Source organism: Gadus morhua, chromosome 13, assembly GCF_902167405.1.
Source record: "Gadus morhua chromosome 13, gadMor3.0, whole genome shotgun sequence".
Classification (NCBI taxonomy): Eukaryota; Metazoa; Chordata; class Actinopteri; order Gadiformes; family Gadidae; genus Gadus; species Gadus morhua.
Window position 1 is genome coordinate 26815931 of NC_044060.1, and position 11347 is coordinate 26827277.

The 11347-nt window shown below is 43.2% G+C and overlaps 8 non-coding genes across 8 annotated transcripts; all 8 read right to left on the minus strand.

Annotated features, from left to right (window-relative positions):
* Positions 1–921: 921 nt before the first annotated feature.
* trnaa-cgc (transfer RNA alanine (anticodon CGC)) lies at positions 922–993 on the minus strand. Its single transcript has one exon. It is a non-coding gene; the product is annotated as a tRNA-Ala (tRNA).
* Positions 994–3442: 2449 nt separating this feature from the next.
* Positions 3443–3514, minus strand: trnaa-cgc (transfer RNA alanine (anticodon CGC)). The gene has a single exon. It is a non-coding gene; the product is annotated as a tRNA-Ala (tRNA).
* A 1262-nt stretch (positions 3515–4776) lies between these two features.
* Positions 4777–4858, minus strand: trnas-aga (transfer RNA serine (anticodon AGA)). Its single transcript has one exon. It is a non-coding gene; the product is annotated as a tRNA-Ser (tRNA).
* A 1140-nt stretch (positions 4859–5998) lies between these two features.
* trnaa-cgc (transfer RNA alanine (anticodon CGC)) lies at positions 5999–6070 on the minus strand. Its single transcript has one exon. It is a non-coding gene; the product is annotated as a tRNA-Ala (tRNA).
* A 1262-nt stretch (positions 6071–7332) lies between these two features.
* trnas-aga (transfer RNA serine (anticodon AGA)) lies at positions 7333–7414 on the minus strand. Its single transcript has one exon. It is a non-coding gene; the product is annotated as a tRNA-Ser (tRNA).
* Positions 7415–8554: 1140 nt separating this feature from the next.
* trnaa-cgc (transfer RNA alanine (anticodon CGC)) lies at positions 8555–8626 on the minus strand. The gene has a single exon. It is a non-coding gene; the product is annotated as a tRNA-Ala (tRNA).
* Positions 8627–9888: 1262 nt separating this feature from the next.
* On the minus strand, positions 9889–9970 carry trnas-aga (transfer RNA serine (anticodon AGA)). The gene has a single exon. It is a non-coding gene; the product is annotated as a tRNA-Ser (tRNA).
* Positions 9971–11110: 1140 nt separating this feature from the next.
* trnaa-cgc (transfer RNA alanine (anticodon CGC)) lies at positions 11111–11182 on the minus strand. Its single transcript has one exon. It is a non-coding gene; the product is annotated as a tRNA-Ala (tRNA).
* Positions 11183–11347: the final 165 nt, after the last annotated feature.

Consider the following 11347-nt stretch of genomic DNA (forward strand, 5'->3'; position numbering starts at 1 on the left):
GTACATCTGTAAAACCGATTCCTGAAGCTTTGCTTAACGATAGAAGGGACAAATAGGTCATCAGTTGGCACTAGGGTATCATACATTTTATAGAGAATTTTGCTTGCCTGCCGCCGTTGTCATTGATGGAAAGTCTATTGCATTGATGGATTGCAAGTTTACAACTGCAAGAAACACTTTTATCACATCTACACCAGCTGATGCTGTTGCAAAAAGTGTAGGTACTGCTGGGAGTTGAACCCAGGGTACCTACACTTGGTTCCCTGGGTTCAACTCCCAGCAGTTTACAAGACAGGCGCTTCCACCAGCTAAGCCACAGTACCCCTATTGTTTTGTTTACTTGATACACCAATGAAAAAGGTCTCATGTAGCGTGGCCCGATCATGTGTTAAGCTATCAGAACTGGCGGCTTAAGGAATTCCAATTGAGTAGGTTACTTACATTATACAACTTACTGATGTGATTAGAACACTGCCTCTTCTGTGAACTAGACAGTCACTATGACAGTCCCAGCCACAGCACCCCTCTCAGTTCAGGAGAAATGCTTCAGCAAATGATTGGGAAGACAACGAAAGAGGTCTGCAGTAACATGACATATTTCTGTTGATCCTTTAAACAGTCCCTTAAACATACACTGATTAACCTGTACAGTTGACAGCAGGATTCTAACCTGCGCGGGGAGACCCCAATGGATTTCTAGTCCATCACCTTAACCACACAGTTTCGACATTTCAATTCTCTATTATGTTCAAACATTAGCATTCTGCAACATTTTTGGTAGGTAAAGCATTGCGTGACCTCATTTTGTTTAATGATTCATTACACAGTAACATTCAGCAATGTTTCGTGATCGGATCATTTTTGACTTCTACCTTATAAAAGGGATTCAAACATAATCATCGCATCACCTACACTATAATTTGGAGATGCCGGGGATTGAACCCGGGACCTCATACATGCGAAGCATGCGCTCTACCACTGAGCTACATCCCCTTTTTATAATAGTCAGCACATCTCTACTATCAATACCCGAAGCTTTGCTTAATGATACAACCAATCAATAGGTTGACTTGCACTAGGCCATCCTAAGAGATGAAGATATTTGGCCTGCCTGCTAAAAGCAGAGGTGGTAAACTGGTGTGGCAGATTTCAATCATGGAGCGGGGGATCCAATGAATTTCTAGTGCATCAGCTTAACCGCTTGGCCAGGACAATGGTGCTTATCGACCTCAAGTCTATCAGTTGTTCGAACAGTAACAGACTGCAACGCTTGAGGCTGTGGGATCAAATTGTGAAATAGTCCTACACCCTTGACCACAGCTTGCTTTGATCACATCTTAGTGATCGGACCTCAGCACTCCTACATGAGAAGCTTTACAGATAAGCCGAAAACAGATTACTTCAATTGTACATGTGGCAACCGATACATGAAAGTTTGCTTAACGATACAAGAGGGGAAATCGGTTATCGATTGGCAGTACGGTATCATACATTTCTTAGAGAAGTAGTCTGCGTACAGATGGCAGAACTGGCCAACGCTTGTCGGCAGGCCTGAATCTTCGTCGTGACGCAACAATGTTTTTCTCTTCTGTGGCTGTCAACACTTAGTGCATAAACGTACCGTACTCATATCAATGTGTTGACCGGCACTAGCTTTTGAGCGCACACTAGCTTTTGAGCGCACAAGCGTACAAAAGCGTGCGCATTTGAAATCGCACGCACTGATTAACCTGTATCGTTGACGACAACACAGTTTCAATTCTCTCACTTGTTTCGAACATTAGCAATCGGCAACATCTTTGGTAGGTTAAGCATTACGTGACCTCATTTGATTAAAATAGCACTCACCTGACTTTTCTAGGGCAATCAAATGGAGGCCGGGGATTGAACCCGGGGCCTCATACATGCATAGCATGCTCTCTACCACTGAGCTACATCCCCTCAGCTCAAGAATTTTCATTTTAAGCCTGCTTCGGAACACACCAAGGGTTTTCTCGTCCATAGCATTCAGCACCTGGACCTGACAACACTAGTCTTCGGATCTATCAGACCTTTAAACATTAACATTTTATGTTTGGAGAACATGTTGTCAAAAAATATCGAATGCTAAGTGCCTTTCCAGATAATGCCAGATTTTAAATATGCCGCCTTCTACATGCTTAGATTAACATATTTGCACTGATTCATGCAGTTTCACCGTAATATGGGTATGTGTTGGCTAAACAAGGGAATGATTGATCGTATTCAGATAGAACCGTTGTCGGCAGGATTCGAACCTGCGCGGGGAGACCCCAATGGATTTCTACTATTAGAGTTCCAAGTCTCTGGCTTTTTGGAACAGGAAGAGTCTGGAACACTTAGGGTAGGTTAAGCCTTGCTTGATCTAATTTTGAAATAGTCTTCAAATTGACTGAAGCTAGCTTTGATCACATCTTGGAGACGGTAGGCATTGAACCTCAGGCCTTCTACATGAGAAGCATACGCTTTGCCGTTGAGAGAAGTCCCCTGTGTTACTTCAATTGTACATCTGTAAAACCGATTCCTGAAGCTTTGCTTAACGATAGAAGGGACAAATAGGTCATCAGTTGGCACTAGGGTATCATACATTTTATAGAGAATTTTGCTTGCCTGCCGCCGTTGTCATTGATGGAAAGTCTATTGCATTGATGGATTGCAAGTTTACAACTGCAAGAAACACTTTTATCACATCTACACCAGCTGATGCTGTTGCAAAAAGTGTAGGTACTGCTGGGAGTTGAACCCAGGGTACCTACACTTGGTTCCCTGGGTTCAACTCCCAGCAGTTTACAAGACAGGCGCTTCCACCAGCTAAGCCACAGTACCCCTATTGTTTTGTTTACTTGATACACCAATGAAAAAGGTCTCATGCAGCGTGGCCCGATCATGTGTTAAGCTATCAGAACTGGCGGCTTAAGGAATTCCAATTGAGTAGGTTACTTACATTATACAACTTACTGATGTGATTAGAACACTGCCTCTTCTGTGAACTAGACAGTCACTATGACAGTCCCAGCCACAGCACCCCTCTCAGTTCAGGAGAAATGCTTCAGCAAATGATTGGGAAGACAACGAAAGAGGTCTGCAGTAACATGACATATTTCTGTTGATCCTTTAAACAGTCCCTTAAACATACACTGATTAACCTGTACAGTTGACAGCAGGATTCTAACCTGCGCGGGGAGACCCCAATGGATTTCTAGTCCATCACCTTAACCACACAGTTTCGACATTTCAATTCTCTATTATGTTCAAACATTAGCATTCTGCAACATTTTTGGTAGGTAAAGCATTGCGTGACCTCATTTTGTTTAATGATTCATTACACAGTAACATTCAGCAATGTTTCGTGATCGGATCATTTTTGACTTCTACCTTATAAAAGGGATTCAAACATAATCATCGCATCACCTACACTATAATTTGGAGATGCCGGGGATTGAACCCGGGACCTCATACATGCGAAGCATGCGCTCTACCACTGAGCTACATCCCCTTTTTATAATAGTCAGCACATCTCTACTATCAATACCCGAAGCTTTGCTCAATGATACAACCAATCAATAGGTTGACTTGCACTAGGCCATCCTAAGAGATGAAGATATTTGGCCTGCCTGCTAAAAGCAGAGGTGGTAAACTGGTGTGGCAGATTTCAATCATGGAGCGGGGGATCCAATGAATTTCTAGTGCATCAGCTTAACCGCTTGGCCAGGACAATGGTGCTTATCGACCTCAAGTCTATCAGTTGTTCGAACAGTAACAGACTGCAACGCTTGAGGCTGTGGGATCAAATTGTGAAATAGTCCTACACCCTTGACCACAGCTTGCTTTGATCACATCTTAGTGATCGGACCTCAGCACTCCTACATGAGAAGCTTTACAGATAAGCCGAAAACAGATTACTTCAATTGTACATGTGGCAACCGATACATGAAAGTTTGCTTAACGATACAAGAGGGGAAATCGGTTATCGATTGGCAGTACGGTATCATACATTTCTTAGAGAAGTAGTCTGCGTACAGATGGCAGAACTGGCCAACGCTTGTCGGCAGGCCTGAATCTTCGTCGTGACGCAACAATGTTTTTCTCTTCTGTGGCTGTCAACACTTAGTGCATAAACGTACCGTACTCATATCAATGTGTTGACCGGCACTAGCTTTTGAGCGCACACTAGCTTTTGAGCGCACAAGCGTACAAAAGCGTGCGCATTTGAAATCGCACGCACTGATTAACCTGTATCGTTGACGACAACACAGTTTCAATTCTCTCACTTGTTTCGAACATTAGCAATCGGCAACATCTTTGGTAGGTTAAGCATTACGTGACCTCATTTGATTAAAATAGCACTCACCTGACTTTTCTAGGGCAATCAAATGGAGGCCGGGGATTGAACCCGGGGCCTCATACATGCATAGCATGCTCTCTACCACTGAGCTACATCCCCTCAGCTCAAGAATTTTCATTTTAAGCCTGCTTCGGAACACAACAAGGGTTTTCTCGTCCATAGCATTCAGCACCTGGACCTGACAACACTAGTCTTCGGATCTATCAGACCTTTAAACATTAACATTTTATGTTTGGAGAACATGTTGTCAAAAAATATCGAATGCTAAGTGCCTTTCCAGATAATGCCAGATTTTAAATATGCCGCCTTCTACATGCTTAGATTAACATATTTGCACTGATTCATGCAGTTTCACCGTAATATGGGTATGTGTTGGCTAAACAAGGGAATGATTGATCGTATTCAGATAGAACCGTTGTCGGCAGGATTCGAACCTGCGCGGGGAGACCCCAATGGATTTCTAGTCCATCGCCTTAACCACTCGGCCACAACAACACACTTTTAGAGTTCCAAGTCTCTGGCTTTTTGGAACAGGAAGAGTCTGGAACACTTAGGGTAGGTTAAGCCTTGCTTGATCTAATTTTGAAATAGTCTTCAAATTGACTGAAGCTAGCTTTGATCACATCTTGGAGACGGTAGGCATTGAACCTCAGGCCTTCTACATGAGAAGCATACGCTTTGCCGTTGAGAGAAGTCCCCTGTGTTACTTCAATTGTACATCTGTAAAACCGATTCCTGAAGCTTTGCTTAACGATAGAAGGGACAAATAGGTCATCAGTTGGCACTAGGGTATCATACATTTTATAGAGAATTTTGCTTGCCTGCCGCCGTTGTCATTGATGGAAAGTCTATTGCATTGATGGATTGCAAGTTTACAACTGCAAGAAACACTTTTATCACATCTACACCAGATGATGCTGTTGCAAAAAGTGTAGGTACTGCTGGGAGTTGAACCCAGGGTACCTACACTTGGTTCCCTGGGTTCAACTCCCAGCAGTTTACAAGACAGGCGCTTCCACCAGCTAAGCCACAGTACCCCTATTGTTTTGTTTACTTGATACACCAATGAAAAAGGTCTCATGTAGCGTGGCCCGATCATGTGTTAAGCTATCAGAACTGGCGGCTTAAGGAATTCCAATTGAGTAGGTTACTTACATTATACAACTTAATGATGTGATTAGAACACTGCCTCTTCTGTGAACTAGACAGTCACTATGACAGTCCCAGCCACAGCACCCCTCTCAGTTCAGGAGAAATGCTTCAGCAAATGATTGGGAAGACAACGAAAGAGGTCTGCAGTAACATGACATATTTCAGTTGATCCTTTAAACAGTCCCTTAAACATACACTGATTAACCTGTACAGTTGACAGCAGGATTCTAACCTGCGCGGGGAGACCCCAATGGATTTCTAGTCCATCACCTTAACCACACAGTTTCGACATTTCAATTCTCTATTATGTTCAAACATTAGCATTCTGCAACATTTTTGGTAGGTAAAGCATTGCGCGACCTCATTTTGTTTAATGATTCATTACACAGTAACATTCAGCAATGTTTCGTGATCGGATCATTTTTGACTTCTACCTTATAAAAGGGATTCAATCATAATCATCGCATCACCTACACTACAATTTGGAGATGCCGGGGATTGAACCCGGGACCTCATACATGCGAAGCATACGCTCTACCACTGAGCTACATCCCCTTTTTATAATAATCAGCACATCTCTACTATCAATACCCGAAGCTTTGCTTAATGATACAGCCAATCAATAGGTTGACTTGCACTAGGCCATCCTAAGAGATGAAGATATTTGGCCTGCCTGCTAAAAGCAGAGGTGGTAAACTGGTGTGGCAGATTTCAATCATGGAGCGGGGGATCCAATGGATTTCTAGTGCATCAGCTTAACCGCTTGGCCAGGACAATGGTGCTTATCGACCTCAAGTCTATCAGTTGTTCGAACAGTAACAGACTGCAACGCTTGAGGCTGTGGGATCAAATTGTGAAATAGTCCTACACCCTTGACCACAGCTTGCTTTGATCACATCTTAGTGATCGGACCTCAGCACTCCTACATGAGAAGCTTTACAGATGAGCCGAAAACAGATTACTTCAATTGTACATGTGGCAACCGATACATGAAAGTTTGCTTAACGATACAAGAGGGGAAATCGGTTATCGATTGGCAGTACGGTTTCATACATTTCTTAGAGAAGTAGTCTGCGTACAGATGGCAGAACTGGCCAACGCTTGTCGGCAGGCCTGAATCTTCGTCGTGACGCAACAATGTTTTTCTCTTCTGTGGCTGTCAACACTTAGTGCATAAACGTACCGTACTCATATCAATGTGTTGACCGGCACTAGCTTTTGAGCGCACACTAGCTTTTGAGCGCACAAGCGCACAAAAGCGTGCGCATTTGAAATCGCACGCACTGATTAACCTGTATCGTTGACGACAACACAGTTTCAATTCTCTCACTTGTTTCGAACATTAGCAATCGGCAACATCTTTGGTAGGTTAAGCATTACGTGACCTCATTTGATTAAAATAGCACTCACCTGACTTTTCTAGGGCAATCAAATGGAGGCCGGGGATTGAACCCGGGGCCTCATACATGCATAGCATGCTCTCTACCACTGAGCTACATCCCCTCAGCTCAAGAATTTTCATTTTAAGCCTGCTTCGGAACACAACAAGGGTTTTCTCGTCCATAGCATTCAGCACCTGGACCTGACAACACTAGTCTTCGGATCTATCAGACCTTTAAACATTAACATTTTATGTTTGGAGAACATGTTGTCAAAAAATATCGAATGCTAAGTGCCTTTCCAGATAATGCCAGATTTTAAATACGCCGCCTTCTACATGCTTAGATTAACATATTTGCACTGATTCATGCAGTTTCACCGTAATATGGGTATGTGTTGGCTAAACAAGGGAATGATTGATCGTATTCAGATAGAACCGTTGTCGGCAGGATTCGAACCTGCGCGGGGAGACCCCAATGGATTTCTAGTCCATCGCCTTAACCACTCGGCCACGACAACACACTTTTAGAGTTCCAAGTCTCTGGCTTTTTGGAACAGGAAGAGTCTGGAACACTTAGGGTAGGTTAAGCCTTGCTTGATCTAATTTTGAAATAGTCTTCAAATTGACTGAAGCTAGCTTTGATCACATCTTGGAGACGGTAGGCATTGAACCTCAGGCCTTCTACATGAGAAGCATACGCTTTGCCGTTGAGAGAAGTCCCCTGTGTTACATCAATTGTACATCTGTAAAACCGATTCCTGAAGCTTTGCTTAACGATAGAAGGGACAAATAGGTCATCAGTTGGCACTAGGGTATCATACATTTTATAGAGAATTTTGCTTGCCTGCCGCCGTTGTCATTGATGGAAAGTCTATTGCATTGATGGATTGCAAGTTTACAACTGCAAGAAACACTTTTATCACATCTACACCAGATGATGCTGTTGCAAAAAGTGTAGGTACTGCTGGGAGTTGAACCCAGGGTACCTACACTTGGTTCCCTGGGTTCAACTCCCAGCAGTTTACAAGACAGGCGCTTCCACCAGCTAAGCCACAGTACCCCTATTGTTTTGTTTACTTGATACACCAATGAAAAAGGTCTCATGTAGCGTGGCCCGATCATGTGTTAAGCTATCAGAACTGGCGGCTTAAGGAATTCCAATTGAGTAGGTTACTTACATTATACAACTTACTGATGTGATTAGAACACTGCCTCTTCTGTGAACTAGACAGTCACTATGACAGTCCCAGCCACAGCACCCCTCTCAGTTCAGGAGAAATGCTTCAGCAAATGATTGGGAAGACAACGAAAGAGGTCTGCAGTAACATGACATATTTCAGTTGATCCTTTAAACAGTCCCTTAAACATACACTGATTAACCTGTACAGTTGACAGCAGGATTCTAACCTGCGCGGGGAGACCCCAATGGATTTCTAGTCCATCACCTTAACCACACAGTTTCGACATTTCAATTCTCTATCATGTTCAAACATTAGCATTCTGCAACATTTTTGGTAGGTAAAGCATTGCGCGACCTCATTTTGTTTAATGATTCATTGCACAGTAACATTCAGCAATGTTTCGTGATCGGATCATTTTTGACTTCTACCTTATAAAAGGGATTCAATCATAATCATCGCATCACCTACACTACAATTTGGAGATGCCGGGGATTGAACCCGGGACCTCATACATGCGAAGCATACGCTCTACCACTGAGCTACATCCCCTTTTTATAATAATCAGCACATCTCTACTATCAATACCCGAAGCTTTGCTTAATGATACAGCCAATCAATAGGTTGACTTGCACTAGGCCATCCTAAGAGATGAAGATATTTGGCCTGCCTGCTAAAAGCAGAGGTGGTAAACTGGTGTGGCAGATTTCAATCATGGAGCGGGGGATCCAATGGATTTCTAGTGCATCAGCTTAACCGCTTGGCCAGGACAATGGTGCTTATCGACCTCAAGTCTATCAGTTGTTCGAACAGTAACAGACTGCAACGCTTGAGGCTGTGGGATCAAATTGTGAAATAGTCCTACACCCTTGACCACAGCTTGCTTTGATCACATCTTAGTGATCGGACCTCAGCACTCCTACATGAGAAGCTTTACAGATGAGCCGAAAACAGATTACTTCAATTGTACATGTGGCAACCGATACATGAAAGTTTGCTTAACGATACAAGAGGGGAAATCGGTTATCGATTGGCAGTACGGTATCATACATTTCTTAGAGAAGTAGTCTGCGTACAGATGGCAGAACTGGCCAACGCTTGTCGGCAGGCCTGAATCTTCGTCGTGACGCAACAATGTTTTTCTCTTCTGTGGCTGTCAACACTTAGTGCATAAACGTACCGTACTCATATCAATGTGTTGACCGGCACTAGCTTTTGAGCGCACACTAGCTTTTGAGCGCACAAGCGCACAAAAGCGTGCGCATTTGAAATCGCACGCACTGATTAACCTGTATCGTTGACGACAACACAGTTTCAATTCTCTCACTTGTTTCGAACATTAGCAATCGGCAACATCTTTGGTAGGTTAAGCATTACGTGACCTCATTTGATTAAAATAGCACTCACCTGACTTTTGTAGGGCAATCAAATGGAGGCCGGGGATTGAACCCGGGGCCTCATACATGCATAGCATGCTCTCTACCACTGAGCTACATCCCCTCAGCTCAAGAATTTTCATTTTAAGCCTGCTTCGGAACACAACAAGGGTTTTCTCGTCCATAGCATTCAGCACCTGGACCTGACAACACTAGTCTTCGGATCTATCAGACCTTTAAACATTAACATTTTATGTTTGGAGAACATGTTGTCAAAAAATATCGAATGCTAAGTGCCTTTCCAGATAATGCCAGATTTTAAATACGCCGCCTTCTACATGCTTAGATTAACATATTTGCACTGATTCATGCAGTTTCACCGTAATATGGGTATGTGTTGGCTAAACAAGGGAATGATTGATCGTATTCAGATAGAACCGTTGTCGGCAGGATTCAAACCTGCGCGGGGAGACCCCAATGGATTTCTAGTCCATCGCCTTAACCACTCGGCCACGACAACACACTTTTAGTGTTCCAAGTCTCTGGCTTTTTGGAACAGGAAGAGTCTGGAACACTTAGGGTAGGTTAAGCCTTGCTTGATCTAATTTTGAAATAGTCTTCAAATTGACTGAAGCTAGCTTTGATCACATCTTGGAGACGGTAGGCATTGAACCTCAGGCCTTCTACATGAGAAGCATACGCTTTGCCGTTGAGAGAAGTCCCCTGTGTTACTTCAATTGTACATCTGTAAAACCGATTCCTGAAGCTTTGCTTAACGATAGAAGGGACAAATAGGTCATCAGTTGGCACTAGGGTATCATACATTTTATAGAGAATTTTGCTTGCCTGCCGCCGTTGTCATTGATGGAAAGTCTATTGCATTGATGGATTGCAAGTTTACAACTGCAAGAAACACTTTTATCACATCTACACCAGATGATGCTGTTGCAAAAAGTGTAGGTACTGCTGGGAGTTGAACCCAGGGTACCTACACTTGGTTCCCTGGGTTCAACTCCCAGCAGTTTACAAGACAGGCGCTTCCACCAGCTAAGCCACAGTACCCCTATTGTTTTGTTTACTTGATACACCAATGAAAAAGGTCTCATGTAGCGTGGCCCGATCATGTGTTAAGCTATCAGAACTGGCGGCTTAAGGAATTCCAATTGAGTAGGTTACTTACATTATACAACTTACTGATGTGATTAGAACACTGCCTCTTCTGTGAACTAGACAGTCACTATGACAGTCCCAGCCACAGCACCCCTCTCAGTTCAGGAGAAATGCTTCAGCAAATGATTGGGAAGACAACGAAAGAGGTCTGCAGTAACATGACATATTTCAGTTGATCCTTTAAACAGTCCCTTAAACATACACTGATTAACCTGTACAGTTGACAGCAGGATTCTAACCTGCGCGGGGAGACCCCAATGGATTTCTAGTCCATCACCTTAACCACACAGTTTCGACATTTCAATTCTCTATTATGTTCAAACATTAGCATTCTGCAACATTTTTGGTAGGTAAAGCATTGCGTGACCTCATTTTGTTTAATGATTCATTACACAGTAACATTCAGCAATGTTTCGTGATCGGATCATTTTTGACTTCTACCTTACAAAAGGGATTCAAACATAATCATCGCATCACCTACACTATAATTTGGAGATGGCGGGGATTGAACCCGGGACCTCACACATGCGAAGCATGCGCTCTACCACTGAGCTACATCCCCTTTTTATAATAATCAGCACATCTCTACTATCAATACCCGAAGCTTTGCTTAATGATACAACCAATCAATAGGTTGACTTGCACTAGGCCATCCTAAGAGATGAAGATATTTGGCCTGCCTGCTAAAAGCAGAGGTGGTAAACTGGTGTGGCAGATTTCAATCATG